Genomic DNA, 27,060 nt, shown 5'->3' with positions numbered 1-27,060 from the left:
AAAAATGATTAGGGAGGTTTCTAAGGTGATGGAGTGGAGCAGTCACATGATTGGTAGGATGTTGTGGCAGGCTGGAGTGAATTCTGTGAGGAAAGGGGAACAGTAGAGTAGTCTCTTCAGGAAAGGATTATCCCTCCCTCCCTCCCATTTGTGCTGGTGTTATGGGTCATTAGGGCATAGACAGGGGGTGGGTAAGCAGAGTGGGCAGACTTGATGGGCTGTAGCCCTTTTCTGCTGTCATCTTCTATGTTTCTATGTTTTGTGTCAGTGTTGTGGGGTGGGGTGGTGTACATGTTATATGTCGACTTGGGTGGGTTTGGTGGAGCTTATGGGGTTGGGGGGAGGTGGTTGCAGCTTTGGGTGGGGCGGAAAATGGGGTTTGGTCCAGTTGGATCTGGAAGATGAGCAGTTAATAAATAAATAAATGTAACACTCGTATGCGATACCGCTGCGAGGGGAAGCATGGCCTTGCGTCACCGTGGATCATGTTTGGGGGGAGGGGAAGCATGGCCTTGCGTCACCGTGGGTCATGTATGGGGGGAGGGGAGGGGAAGCATGGCCTTGCGTCACCGTGGGCCATGTTTGGGGGAATGTTATAAATTTAAAGACTTAACAGGAGCTAGTTTTGACACCAAATAGCTCACATATGTGTGAAATATGCATTGGGGTTTTTTTGGTTTTTGGACACAGATTGTATTGTAAGTGAAGATAATATTCAGATAGATAATAAAGCTGCGGCCAAATATTTATTCCAATAAAACTAAGTTGTGTGATTATTGATTGATGGTGATTATCTTTCAGTTGCAGGTGACGGGAATGCAAATGCTAATGTTATAAATTTTGTAGGATAGGATAGAGGTTTTTGATCGATGATAGAGACTCGTCACCATACAATTCTGGAGTGAGGAATCTATGATCCCCAAAAGGTGATTCTGAGATCTTTTTTCCCTCTTTTACAAAGCCATGGAAAGGATTTCTACTGTGGGCTGGTGATGTAAATACTCCAACCCTCATAGGAATTCTTTGAGCGATGGAGCACGTACCTCGCTGGCCTGTGGTAGAAACCTCTACTGCAGCTTTGTAAAAGCCAGTGTATGTTATTTCAAATTTATTCTAGAAATGTAAGCCTGATTCCTTTATTTACTCAAAAGAATAAGTGAGACAAAATATTGGTTTCAATGTAATACTGTAATGATTCACATAAGATATTAAAGTTTATGTTACACATATTACTAATCTTGTTTTGCATTTTGCAATGTAGGAAATTGTTCACATGAAGTTTATATAACATTTTTTAATATGCTCATTCCAAAAGATAAAATTACTTCATATAATCCACAATCAAACTGTTTAATGACTAGGGTAGTTAATATTTCTTCAGCTAAGCAAAAGCACAAGCCAGCTTTCACTTCCTACAGTTTAAAATCAATTTGGAGGCATTTGCAACAAATTCTAAAGAGCAACTAGGCATCAATAAAATTTAATTAATTGGTTCTATGGATGTACATGTTGACTGAGCATTAATTGTACAAGCAATGGTTTTCTATTAAAAATTAAACTCATGATTAGTAATCCAGAGAAGCAAGCTACTGTTGCTTCTAAACAAATCTCATTTTGCTTTGCCTGTGCTTATATTTGGGCTAATCATTTTCAAGAGGTCTGTGATAAAGACATAAATAGAGGATAATTTTAAGCACCCCCTAAGAGAGTAATTTTATAACAGGCCATTGTACAAGTCCAGAAGGTATGCTGATAGATTAGACTAATTTTAAAAATAGTTGTCCTTTTAAGTTACCCCACTCGAAGTACACACACACACATTTACTCCTACTCTGAGACACACAAAGGGACCCTATTACTATAGAAACATGATGCCAGATAAAGGCCAAATGGCCCATCCACAGCATCCATTATCTCCTGCTTTCCCTAAGAGATCCCATGTGCCTGTCCCACACTTTCTTGAATTCAGACACAGTTTTTGTCTCCACCACATTTACTAGGAGACCATTCCAAACATCTACCACTATTTCTGTAAAAAAAAAAAAGTATTTCCTTAGATTACTCCTGAGCCTATCACCTCTTAATTTCTATTTAATATTACTACTATTTATCATTTCTGTAGCGCTCAGAAAAGCTTACAATCTAATTTGGACAGACAGGACATGTCAGGGTTGAGGAGTTTCTGGTAGAAAAAATGATTCAATGGGTAAAGATCTGACAGTGAGTGGGAGTTGAGTTGAAAGCAGCTTCAAAAAAGTGGGCTTTTAGCTTGGCTGCTAGAGACAGATTGATTCTGGCAGCCTGTTCCAGATATATGGCGTGGCAAGAAAGAAGGGACAGAGTCTGGAGATGGTGGTGGAGGAGAAGAGTACAGATAAGAGGGAAGTCCCTGTACCTGATGAACAGAGTTCATGGGGGGGAGGGGAGCATAGGGGGAGATAAGTGAGGAGAGATATTGAGGGGCTACAGAATGAATGTACTTACAAGTCAATAAGAGGAGTTTGAACTGTATTCAAAAATAGATGGGGGACCCAATGAAGTGACTTGAGGAGAAGGGTAATGTGAGTGTGGTGGCTCTTACAGAATACAAGTCATGCAGCAGCATTTTGAACGGACTAAAGGGGTGAGAGATGGATGAGTGGGAGACCTGAGAGAAGTATATTGCAGTAGTTTTAAGTGTGAGGTGATGAGAGCTTGGATAAAGGTGTTTGTAGTATGCTTGGAGAGGAGAGGTCAGATTTTGGAAATATATAGAGGAGGAAGTGACAGGTTTTAGCAGTTTGTTGGATATGAGCAGAGAAGGAGAGATAGGAGTTAAAGATCACTCCGAGGTTGCAATTTGACGAGATAGAAAATGGCAGGAGGAGGGATATGAGTTTAGGTGGATAGATAAGGAGTTTGGTTTTAGCCATATTAAGTTTGAGATGGCAGTGAGACATACAAGCAACAATGTTGGACAGGCAGGCTGAGATTCAGGCCTGAATTCCTGTAGAGATATCTGGTGTGAAGAGGTAGATCTGGGAGTCATCAGCATAGAGATGATATTGAAAACCATGGGAGGAGATCAGTATAATGAGAGAGTGGGTATACTGTATATAGAGAAGAGGAGATGGCCCAAGAAAGAGCCTTCATCCTATGTCCTCTCATTCCAGAGCTTCCTTTCAAATGAAAGTCTCTCCTCATGCTTATTAATGCCTCACAGGTATTTAAACATCTCAATCCCTCCTGCCCGGAACCCCCCACCCCCTGAAGATCACCGGCAGGAGGGTGCCCAATCCTTCCTGCCAGAACATCCTCCCACCCCCTTGACGAGCAGCAGAGAGCGAGGTACAAGAAATGTTGCACCCGGTTGGAGGGAGTGGTGAGAGAGAGAGGGAAGGATAAAGAAGAAAGCTGACAAATTGGAAGGGAGGAAGGAAGAAAGAAGGACACCAGGAAAAGGAGAAGAGAGATGCCAGGCTATGTGGAAGAGAAGGAAGGGAAGCAGAGAAGAGGAGATAGATGGAAGGGAAGGAGACAGAGATGCCAGACCATGGGTGGGGAGGGATGGAAAGGAAGGTAAGCAGAAGAGAGAGATGCCAGAGCATGGGGTGGAATAGGAAGGAAAGAAAGCAGAGTAGAGAGATGCCAGAGCTTGAAAAAGAGTAGAAGAGATGGAAGGAGACAGGGATGTTGTCTCATTTTCCATTTTTGTTTTATTTCTATCAATTTCTAAAGTGGTGATTGTTATTTGTCATTTTTTCACATTTACATCTGCTGTCTTTATATTTTGCACAATACTAGGAGACATGCATCTTTGTTTCTGTGGTGTTGCACAGTCCGCTGCTGGCTCAATATCAGGTGGGGGGGGTGCATATGTTGTTTTTTTTTGGGGGGGGTGATAGAATAAATTAGATGTTTCAGAGAGCTTGGATCTGAGGTGCATGAAGGGGAGATGTGTATGGGGTGTGCTTTTATTGGGGGGCAGGCACCGCCATGGCAGCTCTGTGCAACCTTTTTTTTTGAGTGGGGCCACACCACATTACTTGCAGTAATAGATAGCGTGTCTGGTACTGCAGGTAACATATTACTTAAGGTAGGTGAATGCTGAAAACACCCCTGTACTGCACAAACTTTGCAGTTACCATACAAGTAGAAGACCCTTGTGTGAATGTGAATGAAGGCTGTCCTGGAGCACTGATAAATGGAACCACACAACAGGTTAAAAGTGAACACAAAAATAATATTTTATTAAAGGTGCTGGGAGTGGAGTCCTGTTTGTATCAGAGAACATAAAACTAACTGTTAGATGTAGGAACCTCCTCTCATGGGCCTGCACTTACAGGGCCACAATGTACACTATTATCTTTCAGCAAAGCAACACACTCTGCTTGACTCTGGGCTAGATCCCGGTACAATCTTTAGCAAATAACATAGGGAAGGGGTAAAACGCAGACCTGACGGACCTCGCAGATCTAAAACCGCACGTCCTTAAAAATCTGAGGTCCGTGCCACTTGTAGTTTCTGGCTCTGACAGACCTCTATGACAATTTAGCTCTGACGGATCCGTCTCAGCATAGGGAGAGAAAAGTATAAGGATCCGTCAGCGCTAAAATGTCATAGAGGTCTGTCAGTCAGAGACTAAAAGTGGCGCAGACCTCAGATTTTTAAATTTACTGAAAACAAACACGAATGAGAATAGACAGTGCCCAGAAAGTCAGGTTTAAGCAGACCCCCATAGGCAAGCACAACCACCTCTCACTTTCTTTCACCAGGAAACTGGTTTAATGGATTCATTTTAGAGCTGCTCCAGCACTAGTCTCTGGCTCTGACAGACCTCTATGACATTTTAGCGCTGATGGATCCTAATACTTTTCCTTCCCTATGCTGAGACGGATCCGTCAGAGCTAAATTGTCATAGAGGTCTGTCAGAGCTAGAAACTACAAGTGGCACGGACCTCAGATTTTTAAGGATGTGCGGTTTTAGATCCGCGAGGTCCGTGAGGTCTGTGAGGTCCGCGTTTTACCCCTTCCCAATAACATATGCTGGCTGGTGTCCAGTGCGGTCAGAGATACAGTTCTACAAGGTCCCAAGTTGTGGTTGCAGTTCACACTTACGTTGTAGAGGCATATGCAATGGTCTTCACTGCTTCTCTCTACTGAGTTGGGCCTTGAGCTATTATACTCTCTGGGCCGCATCCTTACGGCTCCACCCCTCCCTTGTCACTTCCTCCCTGGGTGGAAATGTAAGGTTCTGCTATTATGAAGGCGTGTCGGGGGAATGGTAGTTTCCATAGACTTTATCACAACCCCTTAAATCATTAATATACTGTGGCTCATTAATATAATTAATACTTACACTGTTTGTGTCCTAAGTTATTTGGAATTTGCAGCAAATAAACACAGCATGAGCAAACTGTAATCAAGCACCATTGTGTTTCAGCATTTAATGTAGTTCAGGTGGGTATTCAGTATTAGAACAGTTTCATGCAGTTTGGAATCACCCCAGGAAATATTCTATAAACAGGCCCCTTCACACGTCCAGTAAACAATTAATGGATCCCATTTGACTAGCAGTATTCCTTGTCTGTAAACATCCCTTTTCATCCTGCTAATCAAAAATGAGTTCAAGATAAAGCCACTTTTTCTTATATTTTTAAATAATAAACCTTTAATCGAGGAAGGAAAATATTTATCATAAAAACATGCATTAGCTGTATTTGCATCACTCAAAAAATTATAGGTTTTATATCATATATTAAAAGGAGCTGCCAGTGATTTATTCCTTTATTAACATTACACGCTTGAAAGGATGAATTAAATACTATTTCCAATTGAAAGCTTTTGGATTATTCTGCCTCTAGGTACTGCTTTAAAGTTCTGGCAATTCAGTGTAAGCTTTATAAGCAAGAACTGTGGTGTTATAACAAACTGTGGTATAACAAACATTTAGCAGTTTTAACAGTGTATAGCATCTTTTGAATGCCATAAAATGAAAATGAATTATATATTATTGGGTTTGCATAAGGTCACTTAATAAACTTTGACCTTTCTCTTTTCTCGTTTGGTCCAATTATTAGTTGAAATGACAGATTTGATCTCTTTTCAAATTGTATTAGAAAGGGTCTCTCTATTTTGCCCCTCTAGCAGTAATCAGATGACAGAACTAGGCAAGTGCATTAATTATGATTGATTTAGCAGGTCTATAAGGTGATTATTTCTTAAATTCCTCTCCCAAACCAAAACCTTTTGACCTGTCTCAGGCCACACAACAAATTAAATCTATAAGAAGATTTAAGAGAAGACTGACCGCTGCTACAGTTTCATCCTAATGCTTGCAGAACATTTGGGATATTCAGGGGAAACCATAGAAGGGGCTGCTAAAAAGTTCTCAGCCCAACCAAGAAGAGAATGAAAGTTACAATGAAAGTTACAAGTTATTCTACACTTTTCATTTCATTTCATATCATTGGAATGATAAGTGTCAAGAAAAGTGTGGAATAATGTAAATTGAATAGTTCCACATCATTTTCTTCTTGGTTGGGCTAAGAACCTTTCAGTGCCCCCCTCCCCCCGTAAGGTAGGTTGTCCAACATCGGTCCTCGAGGACCACATTCCAGTCAGTTTTTCAGTATTTCCCCAATGAATTTGCATGAGATATATTTGCATGCACTGCTTCTATTGTATGCAAATAGATCTCATGCATATGTGATATTTAAATCCCCCTAGAAGTAGTCTGCTGCCTATAAGGTAGCACTGGGGTGGAAGGCTGACAATTTGCAACAACCATTTAAAAGATAGCAGGTTCAGCTTGGAGTATACTATCTTTACATTGCTCAGACCAGGAATATTTGATATTCCATCCTGAAACAATGCAAATTATATTTTAACACAATAGTCACTAGTACAAACTTACCATATTTTTCGCTCCATAAGACGCATCTGACCATAAGACGCACACTAGATTTAGAGGAGGAAAACAAGAAAAAAACATTCTGAACCAAATTCTCCCTGCCAGGCTCTGTACCCTGTCCTCCCCTCTGGTGGTCTAGTGGTAGGCCGGGAAAGGGAAGAGGGTGGGCAGGGACAGGGCACAAAGCAGGCAAGCCTAGTGGTAGGCAGGCAGGCCTAGTGGCCTAGTGAAAGGCAGGCAGTCAGGCCTAGTGGCCTAGTGGAAGGCAGGCCCCATACCTCCCACATACCACCCCAGTACCTTAAATCATCCCCCACATTAATAATATAATAATAATAATAATTTTATTCTTATATACCACCATACCGAAAAAGTTCTAGGTGGTTCACAACAAGGTGAGCTAATACATGGGATACAGATAAAATACAAATTAGAATAATGGACTTAAAAACAGATAAAGACAGAAAGCATTTACAATATAATTCAGAAAATACCGGCATGGCAGGGAAAGAAGTAATACATAGAACAGATAAAATACATCAAGTTGAATATAAGGAACTTGATTGAAAAAATGAAGCAGAATGCATTAAGATACCAGCCTATCAGAGTTGTGTCTTTAACAATTTTCTAAAATCAAGATAGGAAGAGACATCTAACATAATTTTTCCAAGCCATACATTCAATTTAGCGGCTTGAAATGAGAGGGTTCTCTCAAGGAACTTCTTATAATGTCAGGATTTTATGGAAGGATATGAAAACAAGTGCACTCTACATGTGGTCTTTTTGGCGTGATTCAAAGAAAAATGAGACAAAAGACAACCTGGTAACAAACCTGAAACTGATTTATAACAAATACAAGAAAATATGAACAGAATTCTCGACTCTAGCAACCAATGGAGTTTCAAATAAAAAGGAGTGATATGATCCCATTTTTTTAACCAAAAATGAGACGAACAGCAGTATTCTGAATCACTCTCAATTTTTTTGAAAATTTTCTTGTAAGCACCTAGATATATAATGTTACAATAATTGAGAATACTTAAGTTAGAAGACTGTACCAGTAAACGAAAGGAAGTTTCGTCGAAATACTTCTTAATGGTACGAAGCTTCCAAAGCACAGAGATAAATTTCTTAAACAATAAATCCGTATGTTGTTCCAATGTGAGATGTTTATCCAGAGTTACTCCCAATATATTTATGGATTGTTCTATATTATAGTCCAATCCGTTCACGTATATTGTTGTTTCTTTAATCTTATCGTTGGGAATTGCTAAAATTTTTTTAGTTTTTTCTGTATTTTATTTCAATTTATAAGCAGTCATCCAAAATTCAATCTGACTTAAAATAATTGCTAAAAAATTTATGAACTCCGGTGACAGACAAGTTTACGGGATGACTATAGTAATGTCATCCGCATAAATGTAGAACTTGAGCTTTAAACTTTACAACAGATTTCCCAAGGAAGCAAGATAAATATTAAACAAAGTGGGGGACAGAGGTGAACCCTGCGGGACCCCACTGGAATTTTCCCAACGATAAGACAAGGTATCTTCTTTAAACACTTGGTACGATCTTTTACCCAGGAAGCCACAAAACCAGTTCAAGTCATTACCTGCGACTCCAATGGATTCCAAACAATCCAACAAAATAGTATGATCTATCAGATCAAAAGCGCTGCTCAGATCTAGCTGCAGAATTAACGCACTTGAACCTTGACTGAATAATGAATGCAAATAATCAAACAGAGAGGCCATGATTGTTTAGGTACCAAATCCTGACCGAAAACCAGATTGATTCTTATGCAAAATGCTAAACTTGTCCAAGTATGTAACTAATTCAGCGTTTACAAAACCTTCCTGTATCTTAGTAGCCAGAGGAATACTGGCATTAGGTCTAAAATTATCCCCAGTACCTTTTTTAATCATTCCCCCGTACCTTTAATCATACCCCTTTGTACTTTTTTAAACATACCCCCAACCCTTTGTACCTTTAATCATAACCCCCCTTGTACCTTTCATTTCATTTATAATCATACCCCCTTGTACCTCATACCCCCTTATATCTTTTAAATCATACCTCCCCGTGCCTTTTTTAAATTTTTTTAAACCGTGTACCTTTTTTAATTTTTCCCTTCCTCCCTCGACAGCTTCTTACTATTTTCATGCAGAAGGCGCACGAGTCAGGAGAGCGGACGTCAGGACTAAGCTTTACATGCTCTCGCTCGGGCCCGCGCCGCTTTCCGAATGGCTGCCAGCAGTTCTCGTGAGTCCCGTGAGAACTGTAGCCAGCCATTCTGAAAGCAGTGCAGGCCCAAGTGGGAGTGTGTAAAGCTTGGTCCTGACGTCTGTGCTCCTGACTCATGCGCCTGCTGCCCGGAAATAGTAAGTAGCCGTCGAGGGAGGTATATACACTGGACCACCAGGCTGCTTGAAAAAGGTACAGTGGTGACAACGGTGGTGGTGGTTGTTTTAAAAAGGTGGTCCAGCGGCGGGGATTAAAAGTGCTGCTGTGCAGGGGGGCAGCGTTTAAAAAAGTGGTGCGGCTGATGCACGGGGGGATGTTTTGTAGCTGTATGGGGGATACAAATTTTGCATCTTCACTTCATAAGATGCACCGAGATTTTCACCCACTTCCAACCTGATCAGCTTCTTTGACTGGGTAACGGGGAAGCTGGATATTGGGGAGTCCCTGGACATCGTGTACCTGGACTTTAGCAAAGCATTCGATAGCGTACCACACCGCAGGTTACTGAGCAAGATGAGTTCTATAGGATTAGGTAACACATTGACGAAATGGGTTGGGAGCTGGCTTGGAGGTAGGCTCCAAAGGGTGGTGGTGAACGGCACCCCCTCCGAAATGACGGAGGTGATTAGTGGAGTACCACAGGGCTCAGTCTTGGGCCCAATCCTATTCAACATCTTTATAAGAGACTTGGCAGAAGGGCTTCGAGGTAAAATAACATTATTCGCCGATGACGCCAAACTGAGTAATGTAGTGGGCAAATGCACAACAGACGAAGATTCAGTGCCCGACAACATGATGCACGACCTACTCCTACTGGAGCGATGGTCTAGGACATGGCAACTCAACTTCAATGCCAAAAAATGCAAAGTTATGCACCTGGGCAGCCAGAATCCATGCAAGTCTTATACCCTTAATGGCGAGATCCTAGCAAAAACGGTAGCAGAACGAGACTTGGGGGTAATCGTCAGTGAGGACATGAAGTCTGCCAATCAAGTGGAGCAGGCTTCATCCAAGGCAAGACAAATCATGGGCTGCATACGAAGGGGTTTCGTCAGTCGTAAGGCGGAAGTCATTATGCCATTGTATAGATCCATGGTGAGGCCCCACCTGGAATACTGTGTGCAATTCTGGAGGCCGCATTATCGCAAGGATGTGCTGAGACTGGAGTCGGTGCAAAGAATGGCCACCCGGATGGTCTCGGGACTCAAGGATCTACCATACGAAAAACGGCTTGACAAATTACAGCTATACTCGCTCGAGGAGCGCAGAGAGAGGGGGGACATGATCGAGACGTTCAAGTATATTACGGGCCGCATCGAGGCGGAGGAAGATATCTTCTTTTTCAAGGGTCCCACGACAACAAGAGGGCATCCGTTGAAAATCAGGGGCGGGAAACTACGAGGTGACACCAGGAAATTCTTTTTCACTGAAAGAGTGGTTGATTGCTGGAATAGTCTTCCACTACAGGTGATTGAGGCCAGCAGCGTGCCTGATTTTAAGGCCAAATGGGATCGGCACATGGGATCTATTCACAGGGCAAAGGTAGGGGAGGGACATTAAGGTGGGCAGACTAGATGGGCTGTGGGCCCTTATCTGCCGTCTATTTCTATGTTTCTATGTTTCTATGTTTCACTTTGGGGTGGAAAAAAAGTGTGTCTTATGGAACGAAAAATACAGTAGGTTAGTAACTGGCATGTAAATTGTTGTTGCGGTAACATTGTTAATTTTACAACAGTTTAATAACTGGTCCTTAAATCAGGTCCTTAATGTGCTGCTGTTCTGCATATTTTTCTTTCCTAGGACCCTACCATATCTTTTTCTCTATCAGTCCTCTCACCTAATCTCCAGTTTCTCACGCTTAATTCTCTTTGTCTTTGTCAGTCTTGTCTTATCTTTCATCCCTCATCAGCCTTCCTTCTCAAGCCCTGCACTTATACCCATCTGTCTTCCCCTTCCTAAATCCACACTTGACCCCACTGTGTTCACCCTCACCCAGCCCTCTCTACCCCCACCCCAATTACAGTTCTAGTCAAACCCTAAGTAGTTTGAGGCAGCCATCTCTCCCTCTTACTTTTTCTGGCTATCATTGAAGTCACTGTTGCTGTTGAACCGATATGATGTAATACAGCTTTAGATTCCTTTACACATTCAGGGAGGGTGGGAGGGTGGGGGTGGAATATTTATTTGGAAGAGTAAAATTAATTATTTTTATTATATTGATAGTATAATATATAATTTTATTGTTTATAATTAGGATAAGAAGGGGATAAAAATTGTTTAATGTAATAATTGTGATGATTACAATGTATTTTCATACAATTTTTTCTGATTCTTCAATTGTATACATTATAAAGTTTGAAATGTCAATAAAGATTTACAAAAAAAAAAAAAGGATGACATTTTGTAATGATTTTCTCAAAAATTTTTGAGCTTATGTCAAGTAAACCATTGCATCTTTCCTGTTTACTCTACCTTTATCTTATTTTTGAGTCTCTAAACTCCTATAACAGCTCCCAGAGAAACCCTGAGTCAGAAAGGAATCAGTGCATAAGTTCCAATTATGCAGATAAAATAATCTTTAAAAGCTTTTTTCTCCATGAAGGTTTATACACCAGTATAAATGTTAGAATGACATTAGCATGTATTCCTTGTTCTCTAACATAAAATGTCTCTTTGGTAGCAGGAAAAAAAATGGCATTTTTGTAGCTGGAGTTTTTCCTCATTTGTCACAGTTCAGGACTTTTGACAACAAACACAGCTTTAAGATCCTATCTTCTGTTGATTCTTCACGAAAACCTGCTACCAGTTTGACAGAAGGGGGAAGATTTTCCTGTCTGAATGTCCTTTCTCCTTACAGCTGGTGATGTCAAACAGCTGTTTTATTCAGCTGGCTCTGCATGCCTTTCAGTAAGATGGAGCTCAGGCTCCAGCACTGGTCTCCTTAGAGTGGAGACCGATGCCTAAATTCAGAATCATAAGGCTCATACTGACTGAGGGCTGCACAATGCAAGTCAAAGAAAACACCTGTTTGACATCAATGCTTCGAAGAAGAAGGGCATTTGAAGAAATCCTGGAAACCAGGGTGAAAGTTCTCGGAATCATTGTGACCTGGAACCTGGAGTTTGTCAAATGCTGGACTAGAGGACATTCTATAAGTTATAACTAAGAGCTAATTTAATTCAATTTTTTAAAAAATTATTTTATTTTCAAATTTAACATTATATTCAAGCATATACTTGAAAAAGAAATGAGAACAAGAGATAAATATATAGGGAAACCCCTTAATACAGGAAATAAATACGAGTATCATTCATTAGACCACAATATTGCTGAAATCAAGCATAAAAAAACCAACAGCCCCTAATTATAAAGCAGATGAATCCTATACAGTGACAGCCAGATTACGTGCTAACCAAAGGGAGTTACAATCACAGTCGGACCTCCCTCCCAAGGCACCAAAAATGTAAACAATTGCTTGGGTTCAAGAAATAAATCACCACCATTAAATTTTACGGTGTCAGGTCAAAAACGCGCCGGGACAAAGGCGCGCCCAGACAATTGAGTGCAGCACAGAGGCGTGCGCCGCAGAAAATTACTGTTTTTAGGGCTCCGACGGGGAGGGCGTGGGGGGAACCCCCCCCCCCACTTTACTTAAAAGAGATTGCACCGCGTTGTGGGGGGTTTGGGGGGTTGTAACCCCCAAAGCAACAAAGATGATGAAGACAGAGGTGAGGTGACGAAAATTCTCGCATCCAAACAATTCCTCACTCATAAAGGGAAATCTTCCACAACTTTAACTTCTTTCTTTTTCAAAAAATCCAGACAGACAAGGATAATGAATCTTAATCTTTTTCTTTATTGTATTCTGGCTTGCCCCAACTTAAAGGCCCGACGGGACCCGTTTCACCTCAAAAGGCTTTTTCTAGAGTACCATGGGGAGCACACAATCATACTCCCTCTCACTCTCAGGGCAGGAGCAGCTGAAAACTTAACTTTTTCCCTGTTTTTAGGGAAAAAGTTAAGTTTACAGTAAAATGTGGGGGTTACAACCCCCCCAAGCCCCCCACAACGCCGGTGCGATCTCTATTAAGTAAACTGGGGGGGGCTCCCCAACAAAAACCCCCATCAGAGCCCCTAAAAACAGTAATTTTCTTTGGCGCGCGCCTCCGTCTTTCGCAGTGTTGTCTATGAACCAATTTTACATGACATATTACAGGAAATTTTAAACATGTAAGATGGCCCCATCTCCAAGGCCCTTGGGCAGAATCCCCAAAACGTTCTTACAGAGCCTTTGGATCATCAAAGAAAAATCAGTAAAAAAAATACAATATACTTTACGAAAAATAATATTTGAATTCAGACTTCTTATTTCTAAAGGAAGACTGTTCCATGTTTGAACTGACTGATAGGAAAATGATCGTACCAATAGACTCTTCCTAATTACTTTAAAAACTGTTGGAAACTGAAGTTTAAAGCTACAGTTACTCCATGAAGTAATAAAATTAGCTGGAATCCATAAAATAAATGTTAATTGTTTTAAGGCTTTATATGGTAACTAGTCTTTAAGCCCGTTACATTAACGGGTGCTAGAATAGAGTGTCTGTCTGTCTGTGTTTCTTTATCTCTCTCTCCTTGGCTGCTGTCTGTGTCCTTCTGTCTCCCCCACCCGAGCAAAGCTGTCTGCCCCCAGCACACACCTCCCACCCAAAGCAGCCCCCTTTCCCTCTCCCTATCTCTCCATGGCCCCTTCTGTCTCTCCCCAGCACACCCCTCCCCCAAAGCAGCCCCTTTTCCCTCTCCCTATCTCTCCATGGGCCCTTCTGTCTTCCCCCCAGAGTAAAACTGTCTGTCCCCAGCACACCTCCCCCCCCAAAGCAGCCCCCTTTCCCTCTCCCTATCTCTCCATGGCCCCTTTCCCTCTCCCTCTGGCCCTCTGAATTAATCCCCCTGCTTACCTGGCCTGCTCCTCTTCAAAGCAGGCCGCAATCGTGGTGGCCGGCCCCAGCGAACTTCGCAGGCCGCTCCCCAACCCGGAAGCACGCTCCCCCCGACGCAATCCCGTGCGTCAGAGGGAACGTGCCACTGAGGCCGGAAAGCGGCCCGCAAGGCCCGCCAAAGCCGGCCATGATCGCAGGCTGGCTCGAAGAAGAGGATCAGCGGCAGCGACAGCAGCGGTGAGCGAGGGCGGAAGGTATGGTTTCCAGCTTGGTGAGGTGAGGGCGGGAGGTCTGCTGAGCTTCCTTCGGGTTAGTGAGGGCGGGAGGAGGGGTGTGGCCAGAGTGATCATTGGCCGGGTTCTAAAATGGAACACGGTCACGGATCACACACCACGGCTGCAGTAATCACAATTTTTAAAAGCGCATGCGCCACTAACCTTTTATTATATAGGATGCGCCAAACAATTAACATCTCTTTTATGGATTCCAGCTAATTCACCCACCCCTTTTTACAAAACTGTAGTGAGGTTTTTAGCGCCGGCCACGGCGGTAACAGCTTTGACACTCATAGTTAAAGTTATAGCTATTTTATTTGATATACTGCCTTTATTTACAAAAAAAAAGTCAACTCATTTAGGGGTCCTTTTACTAAGGCACGCTAGTGCGTCTTAGTGCACGCTAAATGCTAACGCATGGCAAAGCGTCCATAGTATATAATGGACACATTAGCATTTAGCGCATGCTAAGACACACTAGTGTGCTTAGTAAAAGGACCCCTAAATGTTGGGCCTTCTGAAGGCACTATAGTGGGTCCACAGAATAGAATCTCACACCCATGGATAGGTACATAAGCTGCCCTTTCTTCTCCATTGTAACCAGCACAAATGGGAAGAAAATGGCTTAAAACAGATGCCAAAATCAAAACAAAAATGGAACTTGAAATGTAAAGCTTAATAAATCATTTTTTTCAGTATACTAATCCATAAAGGGTTAGATGATCTGTGGCAGGGAGGAAAAGCCGTGAGACTATATATCCAGCCTAATGTCCATTCAGCAAATGCAGACAAAAATTTTAATCACTGGCATTCCTCCTACCACCTCCAATTCATGTTCAAAATCACACTATACTGTATAATGTGCAAAATCACATTTATATTATATAAATACTACAAAATATGAAAAAAAACACTTATCTTAGTAGCATCAGACTAATCATTCTAAAAACTAATTTTGATTCTTTCTGATTCTGACAAGCTCGTTTCGCTGAAAAAAAATGATTTAATAAGCTTTACATTTAAAGTTTCATTTTTGTTTTGATTTTTGCAATTGTTAGTTGTGGAACTTTTGAATGTTTACTTTTAAAACAGATGCCAACACAGTGCTTCAAACACCATCTTGACTCCTGCAGGTTCGGGACACTCTTTGCCATGTTTATCCTCAGAGGCCTGTCTGATATGCATAGGTCTTCAGCATAGCCCTCCCCAAGTCACTGAAACACATAAGCCCCCCCACCACTACAAGGTGGTGGCTCTTCAGAGGGAAATTCTAAAATTATAAATTAATTTTCAGTCAATGAACCAAGCTATGGAATCCACTATCAGACAATATGATTGAGGCTAGTAATATAGGATTCCTTTTACAAAACTGTGGTAGAGGTTTCTACTAAGGGCCAGTGAGGTAAATGCTTCGACACTTATAGTCAAATTATTTATCTTGTTTGCCCACGGTAGAAACCTCTACCAAAGCTTTGTAAAAGCCAATGATAGTAAAATAGCAAAAAAGTTTGGACAAAGCACCTGCATGATAAGTCCATAAAGAATGATAAACTAGCTAGGCCTGGTTCACTTTGGAGGATTTTCTGGCATTCTTCAGTTTGGTTTACATATTTGTTTTAATAAAAGAAAAGTTAACATACATTAAAACCTTCTAACATGCTAAACAACTTAACATATATAATTCATTTGTTAATGTGCATTAAATTGACAAAAGGGGTAGTTACTAACATGCATTAATGGAATAATGTATGAGTTTTGCCACTTAGGCATGTTTAGTGGCAAAATTATGCGTTATTTTACTGTAAAACATGTTAGCATAAGTCACTGTGAGCTGCATAATGATGAGATGCAAATCATTCAAAACACCTCATTATTAGGCAAATTGAATAACTTAGCTCATGTTGAACTCTGCAAGCTGTGTTAATCATGAAAAAAATTAATAATAATGCCAGCTCAAAACTAGCATTATTTTTCCTACCTAGGAGCCTGGGCCTGCTAACACATGTCTTAATACTCTCAGGGGAGTCTTCATAAAGAACCAGAGATTTTCCAAATTAATAATGCTGTCCTCTCCTTTCCCAAAGCCCCCCTTGAAAATGCCTCCTAGAAGGCCCCTTATATAGTAGCAGTAGTACCATGAGACTGTTGCTAGGGATCATTGGTATTGTAATGGGAGCAAGGGTGGGCCTGGAGCCAAGACACACTGACGCCACACAATGAGTACAGGTAGAGGAAAATAAACACAGAAATGGAGCCAACTTTTGAAAATGATTGAAGGTGCTCAATTCATAACTCACAACAAATGCATCCGCTTGACCTCCGCCGACTCCCACAGCCTCCACCGAACTACGGAATGGAGAGATTTATTGCAATACAGCGGGGATGTTTCAGGAAATTTCAAGATGTGTGGGAGCCATTAACAAAATATTGTACTGTTTAGATGAAATTGTTTCCCTTAAATTTACAAATTCAATAGTGAGGGGGGGGGAGGTTATTTTACTATTACATATTCTATAAGATATTTGATTATATGGTAGGAAAGGGTGGGAAGGGGGGGGTGATAAGAGTTTATGTTTTGTACCAATGATGATTATTAAGTAATGTATTTATTGTTAATTTGTTTGAACATATGTCACACTTATTGTAAGTTTGAAAATGAATTAATATAAAATAACTCACAACAAATTTCCCCCTTACCCAGTAAAAAAAAAAGGAAAAATAAAATACATCTGAAAGGAAATGGTAGTGATGACCAGCCCGTATCTAAGGCCCTCTTTTACTAAGGTGCGCTAACTGATTAGCATGCGCTAATCGATTTAGCGCGTGCTAATCGCTAACGCGTGCATGTTAGTCTATGGACGTGTTATCGTTTAGCATACGCTAATCGGTTAGCGCACCTTAGTAAAAGAGAGGGTAAATGTCAAGAGCAGGGGCAGGGAATGTGGACAAATCAAAAGCTAGGGTCCAGCCACTCTCTCCTTCCCCTCCCAGCATGTCAGCATCATACTTTCTCTCCCTCTTTCCCTCCATTCAAGCCATTTATGGCACTCTTCTCCAACCAGTCTCTCTTTTCTCTCAACCCATCTGTACCATACTCTATTCCCCCCAATTTTATTTTATTTTTTTCATTTTTCCTTAATTTCATTTCCCCCCTCCATCCTCCCTCTGTACATTTTAATTTTTCTCCTCCTGCATAGGCATAATTTGATGTTTTATATTTGGGGGCAGGGAATTTAATTGCTTTTGGCCTGCTGTACTCCCTAAATCTTTATTTTTAACCTGTTCTGCTTTTCATTTTCCCTTTTCCTAATCTTCTGTTTCCCTCTGCTCCCCAGTAAGATCCAATGCACTTTTCCCTAGCTAGTTATCATTCCATGCAGGTTTGGCTCACCCATCCCTTTACTGATTCCCACTTTTTACTCTCCTCTACAGGTGAGACTTACTTCTGTTTGTAAATTTAACTCATCTTCAATTTGTGACTTCCCACTGACTTGAATCATTTCCTTTATCTGCTCTCCCTGGTTCCAATACTTAAATTAGCACTTCTCCTTATAATGACAGGGGTTGCCATGCAGCTTATTTTAAAAAATTGGAAGAACTGGGAATAGGTTAAATTATACATTCTGGTGGGAATCTCTCTGTTATATTTTTTTAAATGGAACGTTTTATGGCCATACAGCAGGGACGTTACAGGAATTTTATGGATGTTTGGGAGCCATTGCCTAATTTTGTAAGGAATGATAACTTATTTTATTTCATTGACCTGTAAACATACACATCCAGCGTGGGTTGGGGGGGAGGGGGAAGGGAGTTGCACTGGAATTTGATTCAGGGAATGTATGGATAGTTTCTTGAAGGTTTTTATTTTATTTGAATATTAGGTGGTAGGGTGGGGGAAAATATAATTGTACATTAATGTCTGAAAAGTTTATTGTGCTTTTCTTGTAATATTATATGTATATGAATTATTTGTTGCACAATTGTAGTTTGAAAATTCAATAAAGATATACGAAAAAAAAAAAGCACTGATGTAAATCAAACTGTCATGAATGAGCTTTCATGCACACCGGGGATCTTCTGAATACCACCCGAATAAATAGATCAATAAGATCAAGCAAATCGGTGTGGCAAGCACTCCTCACATTTCATTGGTGTGTAATGTTATTAAGTTCATTCGAGCTAAGGTTAAATAAATTAATTAAGTGCTTTTAAATATGGAAAAGTATTTAACTATATTTCATCTTTCATACTATTAATTATATGCATATTACTGGTTCGTCATCCCCTTTTACATTGCAGCACTTACCCTGGCACTCACAGATTCTAGACCAATGGTTACCTTTCTGCCTACAGAATCCACATCAGATTTTTTTTGGTTTGTTTGTTTTTTGCCAAATGCTCACCTTGAGTTTTGGAAATCCAGCAAGAATCACAATTTAAAACCTCAAGGATTACATACTGAGTGGGAGAACATGTTCAGCAGCCCAGGAGTATGCACTCATACCAACCAGCTATGCTCTGAACTGCCTGCAGGATGTCCAGCTTAAGAAGCTGAATTGAGCAGAACTGATAAGGGTCGAATGGGTCAACAATAATGGATGAGTCATTTGGGTCATGGGTCAATGTCCATGACCCACAATAATTTTTTTTTTTTTTTAATTTATTTACCTGCTCCCTTGAGCTTGCCTTGCTTTCTGGATGTTAGTGGCCCTGATGATCACTGTAGTGTGTATCAGTGGCTTGGCCCTCCTACAAAGCTTGTTGGGACACGACAGGGGCATCTCCTTGTGTTGGTTCCATGACCAGTTGTTCCATGAAACAGTCCCTCATACCCTCCAGGAATTTTGTTTCCCTCGTGCAGTTTGAGTGTCCAATACACCAGTCTATTCCAGGGTAGTTGAAATCCCCCATCACCACCACACTTCCGCTTTTGCATACCTGCCTCAATTCAGCCTCCAGGTCCTGGTCATTTGCTTCTGATTGTCCTGGCGGGCGATAGTACAGTCCCAATTTTATGTCTGCTCCATTTCCTCCTGGTAGCTTAACCCATAGTGATTCCAAGCCATCTGCCCTTACTGTTGTTTCCATCCTGGTTGAAAGAATGGAGTCCTTTATATATAACGCTATTCCTCCACCCTTCTTGTATGTCCTGTCTCTCCTATAGAGCTTGTACCCTGGTATGACCACATCCCAATTGTTGTCCTCGGACCACCATGTTTCTGTGACTTCAATTATGTCTAGGTCCTCCTTACTGGCTATGACTTCTAGCTCTCCCATTTTGGTTCTTAGGCTCCTTGCATTAGTGTATAGGCAATTTAAGTCCCGGTTGTTTACCTTCCCTGTTGGTTTTCCTTGTGGTTTGGTGCTCCTGCCGACCCACTCATGGGCTGCCAGTCCCCGAGCCTCGTTTCGTTCATCCTCCTCCTGTGGTGTGTCTATTTCGTCCTCAGCCAGCTTCCCCATTTTTGGATGTCCCTCTGGCTCCTGCTGTTCTCTCTTCTTCCTGCTCTTTAGTTTCGTTTTTCCTTGGGCCCCTGTATTGCATCTTTGGGTCCTTTTTCCAAAAATTCCCACACAATCTTTAGCCCTCTTTTACATGTATCCTTGTTTGATACTCTTGTCCAATGTGTCGATGTCAGATCGACTATCGGCTTTCCCCTTCTCCTCAGTGTAAAGCCATGTCTATGCCATTCTGGACATTGTGTGCCAGCATCCTCATTCCAGCCTTGCTCAGGTGCAGTCCGTCCTTTCTGTAGAGCTTGTTTTTCCCCAAAAAAGTTGTCCAGTTCCGTACAAAGTGTAAACCTTCCTCTTCCCACCATTTCCTCAGCCAACCGTTTATTGCTTGCAGCTCGGTCTGCCTCCTTGCATCCGCCCTCGGTACTGGCAGGATCTCTGAGAAGGCTATCTTCCTTGTCCTCAGCTTCAGTTTCCTCCCCAGGATCTTGAACTGCTCAGTTAGTGTAGTCCTGTTGTAGTTCCTTCTGCTGACATAGTTGGTTCCAACGTGGATTATCACTGCTGTCTCCTCCGTCTCAGCGCCTTCCAGGATTCTCTTGATTCTGTCGGTGATGTCCTTTGTTCTTGCCCCCAGGAGACATGTCACTAGTCGGTCTTCTCTCCCTCCTGCTATGTGACTGTCCACTTCTCTCAGGATTGAGTCTCCCACTACGATTGCAGATTTCCCCTTCTTCAGCTTCCCTTTTTGGTCTCAGGTCTGTATCAGTGACGCGGTCCGCTAGTCCACCCTCCGGGTTCTGGTGGGTCTCCGCCTCCTCTGCCTGCTCGTTTCCTCCGCAAGGCCCTTCTCCCCTGGTTTCTGGTGGATTCTGTCCTCCATCTGTTGGTTCCCTTCTGAATTGCTGGTGATCCTGTGCCTCCACCATCCTGCAGGCCTCCTCGATGAATCTCTCGAGCTCTCTAACTTGCTCCTTGATATGGCTCTCTCTGGTGGTATCCTCAGTTGCCCAGCACGGTTCTTCTGCGGTGCGGAGTCCCTCCAGCTCCTGGACCCTGACCTGCAGTCTCCCGACCTCCTTCTTCAGGCTATCCAGTTCCTAGCATCGACCGCATATGTATGCCTGCCTGCGATCCTTAGCCCCTCCCCTTTTAAGGGGGAGCTCCGGGTCTGCTGCCGGTGATGTCAGGGGGTGGGTGGAGCTAACTCTCGCCTCAGCCCCTCACCCTCTGGCTCCTCTCCTGCTCTTTCCCTTCTGCCTCCACGTGTCTCCTCTTTCCTGCCTTCTGCTTCTCTCCTCAGCCCTCTCCTCCTGTAGTATCTGCTGATATACAGCCTGTTCTGAAATACATGGTAAAATGGTCGTCTGTGTGCCATCTATGTGCAGTAAAAATATCCATTTTAGGAAACAAAACCACACCTACTCTTCAGGTAGGCGTCGTTAGGCATATAAATGCACCTCCACTTAGGTGTTACTAAGTGCCAGACAGAATTCTGTACCTTACTTTTAATTATTATTTTTTTTTACTAATTATTCAATTAACTACAATGGCGTGGTCAACTACCACATCATTTAAGCTAATTGATTTTATTTAGGTTAGGTGTGGATTTTAGGTGGCTTCAATTATGGCATTTATAGGGCCTGATTCTACAAATGGCGCCTGACTCCTAGGTGTCATTTGACACAGCTGTCAATCAACTTCTAGTTGTCATTTATAGAATCAGGACTAATGATACCTAACTCACCATCTTCCTTCACCAAATAAGTTTCTCTTGGGATATATAGCCATGTCAGATTGCTATTTGTGTCTCATTCATTAGATATGAAGAAAACTGGGTGGCCTTGATGATTACTAGGCAATTTGCCTGGTGGTGCAAAAGTAGTGGACCTAACCCATCATCTAGATGAAATATTGTAGCGTGCAGGAGAGGAGCCAACTGTCATGGTACTTTGTAGTTGAAAAATGAGGACCTGGAGGCTAAATGTAGGCTTCTGGGTATGAGACTGCACACTCTGCAAAGCAGCATTCTCATTAATGCTCACAATTCTACATGAAAACCCCAAAGGCAGGCTAAACTCGATTCTCAGTGTGTGGATGAGAAAATGCTACATGATGGAAGGCTTTTAATTCCTTAGGTTAAGAATGAATTCATTCCACTGACTTTTTTGGGAAATGGAATTCTATATAATGAGTGCCACTTTAACCAAAATGGAACTTAGCTACTGAAACTAAATCACATTCCCTATGAAGGAGAGCCATGATAATTTCAGTAGAAACAAGTCATGGTTTATAAATTACTCTGAGCAGAGCATTTACGCCTGTGAATGCACTACGTTCAGACAATTGATATGGACTCCTGATGAAGGCAGGAAAGTCGAAACACAGTGTATGTTGAGTCCCATATATGAATTATATTAATAAAGAGCTTTGAAAGAACTATTTACTTTGTCACTCTCCATTGGGCCTTTGTTTTGACTCCCACTTGTTTTGGACACCTGTTGTTTTTTGTGGGTTCCTTATATCTTCTTTGCTTGTTGTGGACTTCTGTTATATATTTAATATAAATATTTGATGTTGTAAATGTTGTTGATGTGCTATATTGACAGTGATCCAGTCAATATAGCACATCTGGATTTTCAGAAAGTATTTGGCCATGTCTCCCTGAGACACTCTAAGGAAAATACATAGAGAATTCTGAAATAGAGAATTCTTAAAAACTAAGATTCAGACTTTGGAAAGTTGTGAGACTGCCTCAATTAAAGAGAAAATCTGTATACAACGTAGATTGGAGTATTTGGAAAATCAAGTTAGAAGGCACAATTTAAGATTTTTGAACTTTCTGAAATTTCCTTTAATCTTTCCTGTTGATATGGTGAAACAATATTTTCGTGGAAACTTTGAAGATTCCAAAGTAATTTAGTTTCACCGATAACAAGAGCTCAGTATATATGAACTCTAAACACGTTGAAATGAATTTAACATCTTTCATGGAATCCTCTTTGGAAATAATACACAGAGAGCAACTATGGTAGTAATTTTCACTTTTCGAGCATGACCACAATAATATTTTGAAACTGTCTTTCAGATTTCTTGATGCTTTGTTTTTTGGCTCAAAAATTAGAGTGTTTCCTGATTTAGCTAGAGGTACACAAATGTGGTGCAAGGCCTTTTTGGCCTATCATTCTAAGGTTTTAGCCCTGAATTTGTTTTATGCTTACCTTATGTTTGTTTTGTAACTTTTGAGGGTAAAATCATTTTCAATTTTTTGATCCTAAACAATTGGATGATTTTCTTAAGGCTAGATAGGATGTTAATATAATTGTATAAGAACCTTATCGTCGCTGTAAGGGATGGGTTGTGTGTGTGTGTGTGTGGGGGGGGGTGATTATGAATACCTCAATTTTAAAATATTTCCTTTGTTAATTTGATAAATCTTGGATCCATTACTTCACTTGTGGACAATTTAATAATATTATTTTTCTGTTTTTTTTATTTTCTTTTCTCAGTTTTGGGATTATTATTTCCATGTTTCTATATATCTCTATGGATTGGTGATATGTTGAACGCAAAATTCAATAAAAATAAAAATAATATAAAGAAGACATGAAATAGGATGTAACATGCTATTGTGGACAGGTAATTGACTAAATTCACATTCTATGGGCCAAATAACGCTTTCCCCGCTTCTAAAAAAAGATCTTGATCCTACTGCCTCTTCCAATTATCGTCCAACTACTAATATACCCTTACTGACAGAAAATATTAGAATCTATTGTAGCTAGTCAACTAATCGATTATCTTGACAAATTCTCCCTTCTCCAGCCATTTCAACATGGCTTCTGCTCCAATTTTAGTACTGAAACTTTGCTGATTTCTCTTCTCTCTAAAATTCAGCAAATCCAATCCCAAAATAAATATTCCATATTACTTCAGTTTGACTTATCTGCAGCATTTGATATTGTTCATCACGATATCCTTCTTCAGTTGCTTTCTGATATTGGTCTTCACCAAATCGTTTTCGATTAGTTTTCAAAATTTTTCGATACCACTCTTATTCAGTACATTTTAAAGGTAATACAGCTACCTCCTGGCAATCTTCCTGAGGAGTCCCTCAGGGCTCCCCGCTTTCACCAATATTAATTAATCTTTACATGACTACTCTTAATAGCTTTGAGCGGTCCACTCATAAAACTTTATTTACTTATGCTAATGACATCTATATTTTGATAGAGATAGAGACGGATATTACTGACATGGAGGGGCATAATCGAAAGGGACGTCTAAGTCCATTTATGTCCATCTCGCAAGTCGTCCAAAGTTAAAAAGAGCCTAAGATACATTTTCGAAACAGACGTCTAACTTTTTTTTTACTTTCGAAAATCGTCTGATCTGATCGTCCAAGCCGCTAAATCTTTATACCATATTTCCGTCCAACTTTCCGTCCAAGTCCAAAACGCCTAGAACAAGCCCTGTTGGATGTGGGAGGGGTCTGCAAAGTGATGGACTGCACACCCAGACATGCCACCTAAATAGTGAGGGACCGTACAAGGCACTGCTGTGAACTTCACAAAAAGAGTGCCATGGCTTCTCCTCACTACAGCTCCCTTATAGGTGATGGTGAGCCCCCCAAACTACCTCCAGAATCCCCTAGACCTACTTATCTACCACCCCAATAGCCCTTATGGCTGCAAGAGCCACTTATATGCCAGTATAAAAGGGATTTGGGGGTGTATAGGGCAGTGCCCATGTTTCAGTATCAATGCAATGATTACAGGGGCTTATGGGCATGGGTCCTCCTCTCTATGAGTCCTTAGCCCACCCCCAAGATGGCTTAAGCTGCCTCTGGGCTGGATGACTAGGCTTTCCTATGCCAGGCGGCCAGGTAATGATGGTCTGGAGGCTGAAATTTAAAGTTGTGAATAAAATTTTTATGGGGGTGGGGGTGTCTGTGTTATGTGTTTGCAGTGCTTATCTGGTGAGTTTAGGTGTTTTTTTTGTGACTTAGACCATGTTTTAAGTCACAACGTCCAAGTTCCGTCTAGACTCTGTTGTAAAACTGTCGGTTATAAATGCTGTATGACTAAGTCTAAGCCAGCCCACATCCCGCCCAACTCCCACCGTCGACACACCTCCCGAAATGCCCCATTTAGCTTTGGACGTTGAGCAGCACTATGAAGGCCTAGGTCGTTTAGAAATACATCTAAAACCTGTTTTTATTCTCGGCGCTTGGACATTTTTGAGAAATGTTCGACCAAGTGTCGACTTAGGCCGGTTTTTGGACATTTTTCTCTTTTGATTATGAGCCCCTTAGTCACTAAAGTAAATCTTAGCATCTCCAAAATTCAAATGTGGGCCCAATCCGTTCAGATGAAACTTAATGCATCTAAGACAAAATTATTGTGGCTAGGTCCTAAACTTGATTGTCTTCCTAGCTCTGTAGCATTGATATCTGGTTCTCTCCTGCAAATCGAGTTTCTCTGCTAAGATCCTGGGAGTTCTTTTTGACTCATCGCTTTCTTTTAAGAACCAGATCAGCTCTGTGATTAAGAAATGTTATTTTCAATCTATGCATGCTGAGAAAAGTTAGGCACCTTTTTCATCAACACCACTTTCTCCATTTTGGTATCAATCATCTATCTCATCTCGATTATTGTAATGCCCTTTATCTCGGTATCACAAAACCTGTCTCTCCAGATTACAATTGGTCCAGAATACTGCTGCCAGGCTGATTTTTGGGAAGTGTAAGTTTGAACATGTGACGCCACTGCTTTTCAACCTTCGCTGGCTCCTGGTGTATTTTAGAGTCCAGTTCAAATGTGCCTGTGTTGTTTTTAAAATTCTTCTTGGTATTTTTACTCCCTTAGTTCCTTTATCTTGGAATCTTTATAGATTCTCTTTTGCAAGAGGCGCATCAACAACTTAAGCTTTCCTGCCCCATCTAGTAAAGGTATCAAAAGAACCAATATTTTGGCCTCTCTCTCTATCCTTCAAGTTCACACAACTTTGGAATGATCTTCCACTTTTCCTGAGAAGTTCTGGTTCCCTTTCTTCTTTTCGTAAGGCTTTGAAAACTATTCTGTTTACTAAACATTTTGGTAATTAATCCTTTTTTGAGATCCATTTCATATGTTTCTTTCAGCTTAATCTAACTATTGGAAACTGAGTCGAGCTCTCTTAGATTGAAGTCTCGGTATACAAAACCAAGTATTAGATTAGATTAAAGAGTAGGAAATAAAGGCAAAATCTAAATGGATAGTTTGCCCAGTAGAGAAAGGTGTTCGCCAGGAATCTCTACCATCACCAGTGCTGTTCAGAAGTATTCAAAGCAATTAAAACATAAATAGACTAGACAGAACTGTTGGATGATCTTTCAAGACTGCAGAAATATGTATCTATGTAAATGACAAAAGTATGCAGGGCAAGCTATAGAAGGAAGCTGCTTCCAAGGTCAACTTTCTTCTCCTTGGGAAGGTGAGATAACATTTCCAGGACATTCTGCAGGTAAGCACATTTTTTTTTTTTAAATTATTGTTAATGGTGTATTTATCTGTCATTGTTTGCACAAATATTCAGTGTTTGTTTTGGAAGAGAAAGTGTTTGTATTGCAGTTTCAGTTTTGAGTCTTCTCAACTTTGATATATTGTGGTCTGAATATTGCTCCTATAGTAAAAAAGTGAATTAAGCTCTTTAAAAACTATATACTAAAGTATGTTCAGGTACTTAAAACCTAAAACAGAACTTCTGCAGGCATTTGGAAATAATCTATTCCTTAATTATGAGCTGGAATTTAACTTCAATATCTACACTTGGATCTTGATTTATTTCTCTATTTCCTCCCTTAATTCCTCTAGAATACATGTAATTATTCTTTGCTAAATTACTCTTTCTGCCTAGGTTTGCAGAGTATCTGGGGCCCCTGAGTAAAAAAGATAAAATAAATCCATTTATGTTAAAGTGGTCTAGATAACAAAGGGTGGTGGTGTAGAGAGTGGGGTGATATTGGGTCTGTCTGGAGCTTTTTGTTGGTCTCCCCAGGGTGCCAGAGGCATAGCATTATGTAGTATTTCAGCATCATCAAATTAGGCAACCAAATTTACAAACAAGTTTATTTGTACATCCATTCTATTCCCTGTTTTATTTAATAATAGATGTTATTTTATCAAAGTTGATGATGAGGTTATTTTGCATCTCTTTATTTGGGCTCTAAGTGGGCCCACCCATAGAGCATTGTTGTTGAGAAATATAACAAAAG

The sequence above is a fragment of the Geotrypetes seraphini genome, chromosome 4, assembly GCF_902459505.1.
Source record: "Geotrypetes seraphini chromosome 4, aGeoSer1.1, whole genome shotgun sequence".
In the NCBI taxonomy this organism is placed as follows: Eukaryota; Metazoa; Chordata; class Amphibia; order Gymnophiona; family Dermophiidae; genus Geotrypetes; species Geotrypetes seraphini.
The sequence above is the reverse complement of the archived record's forward strand: the minus strand, read 5'-3'. Positions refer to the sequence as shown.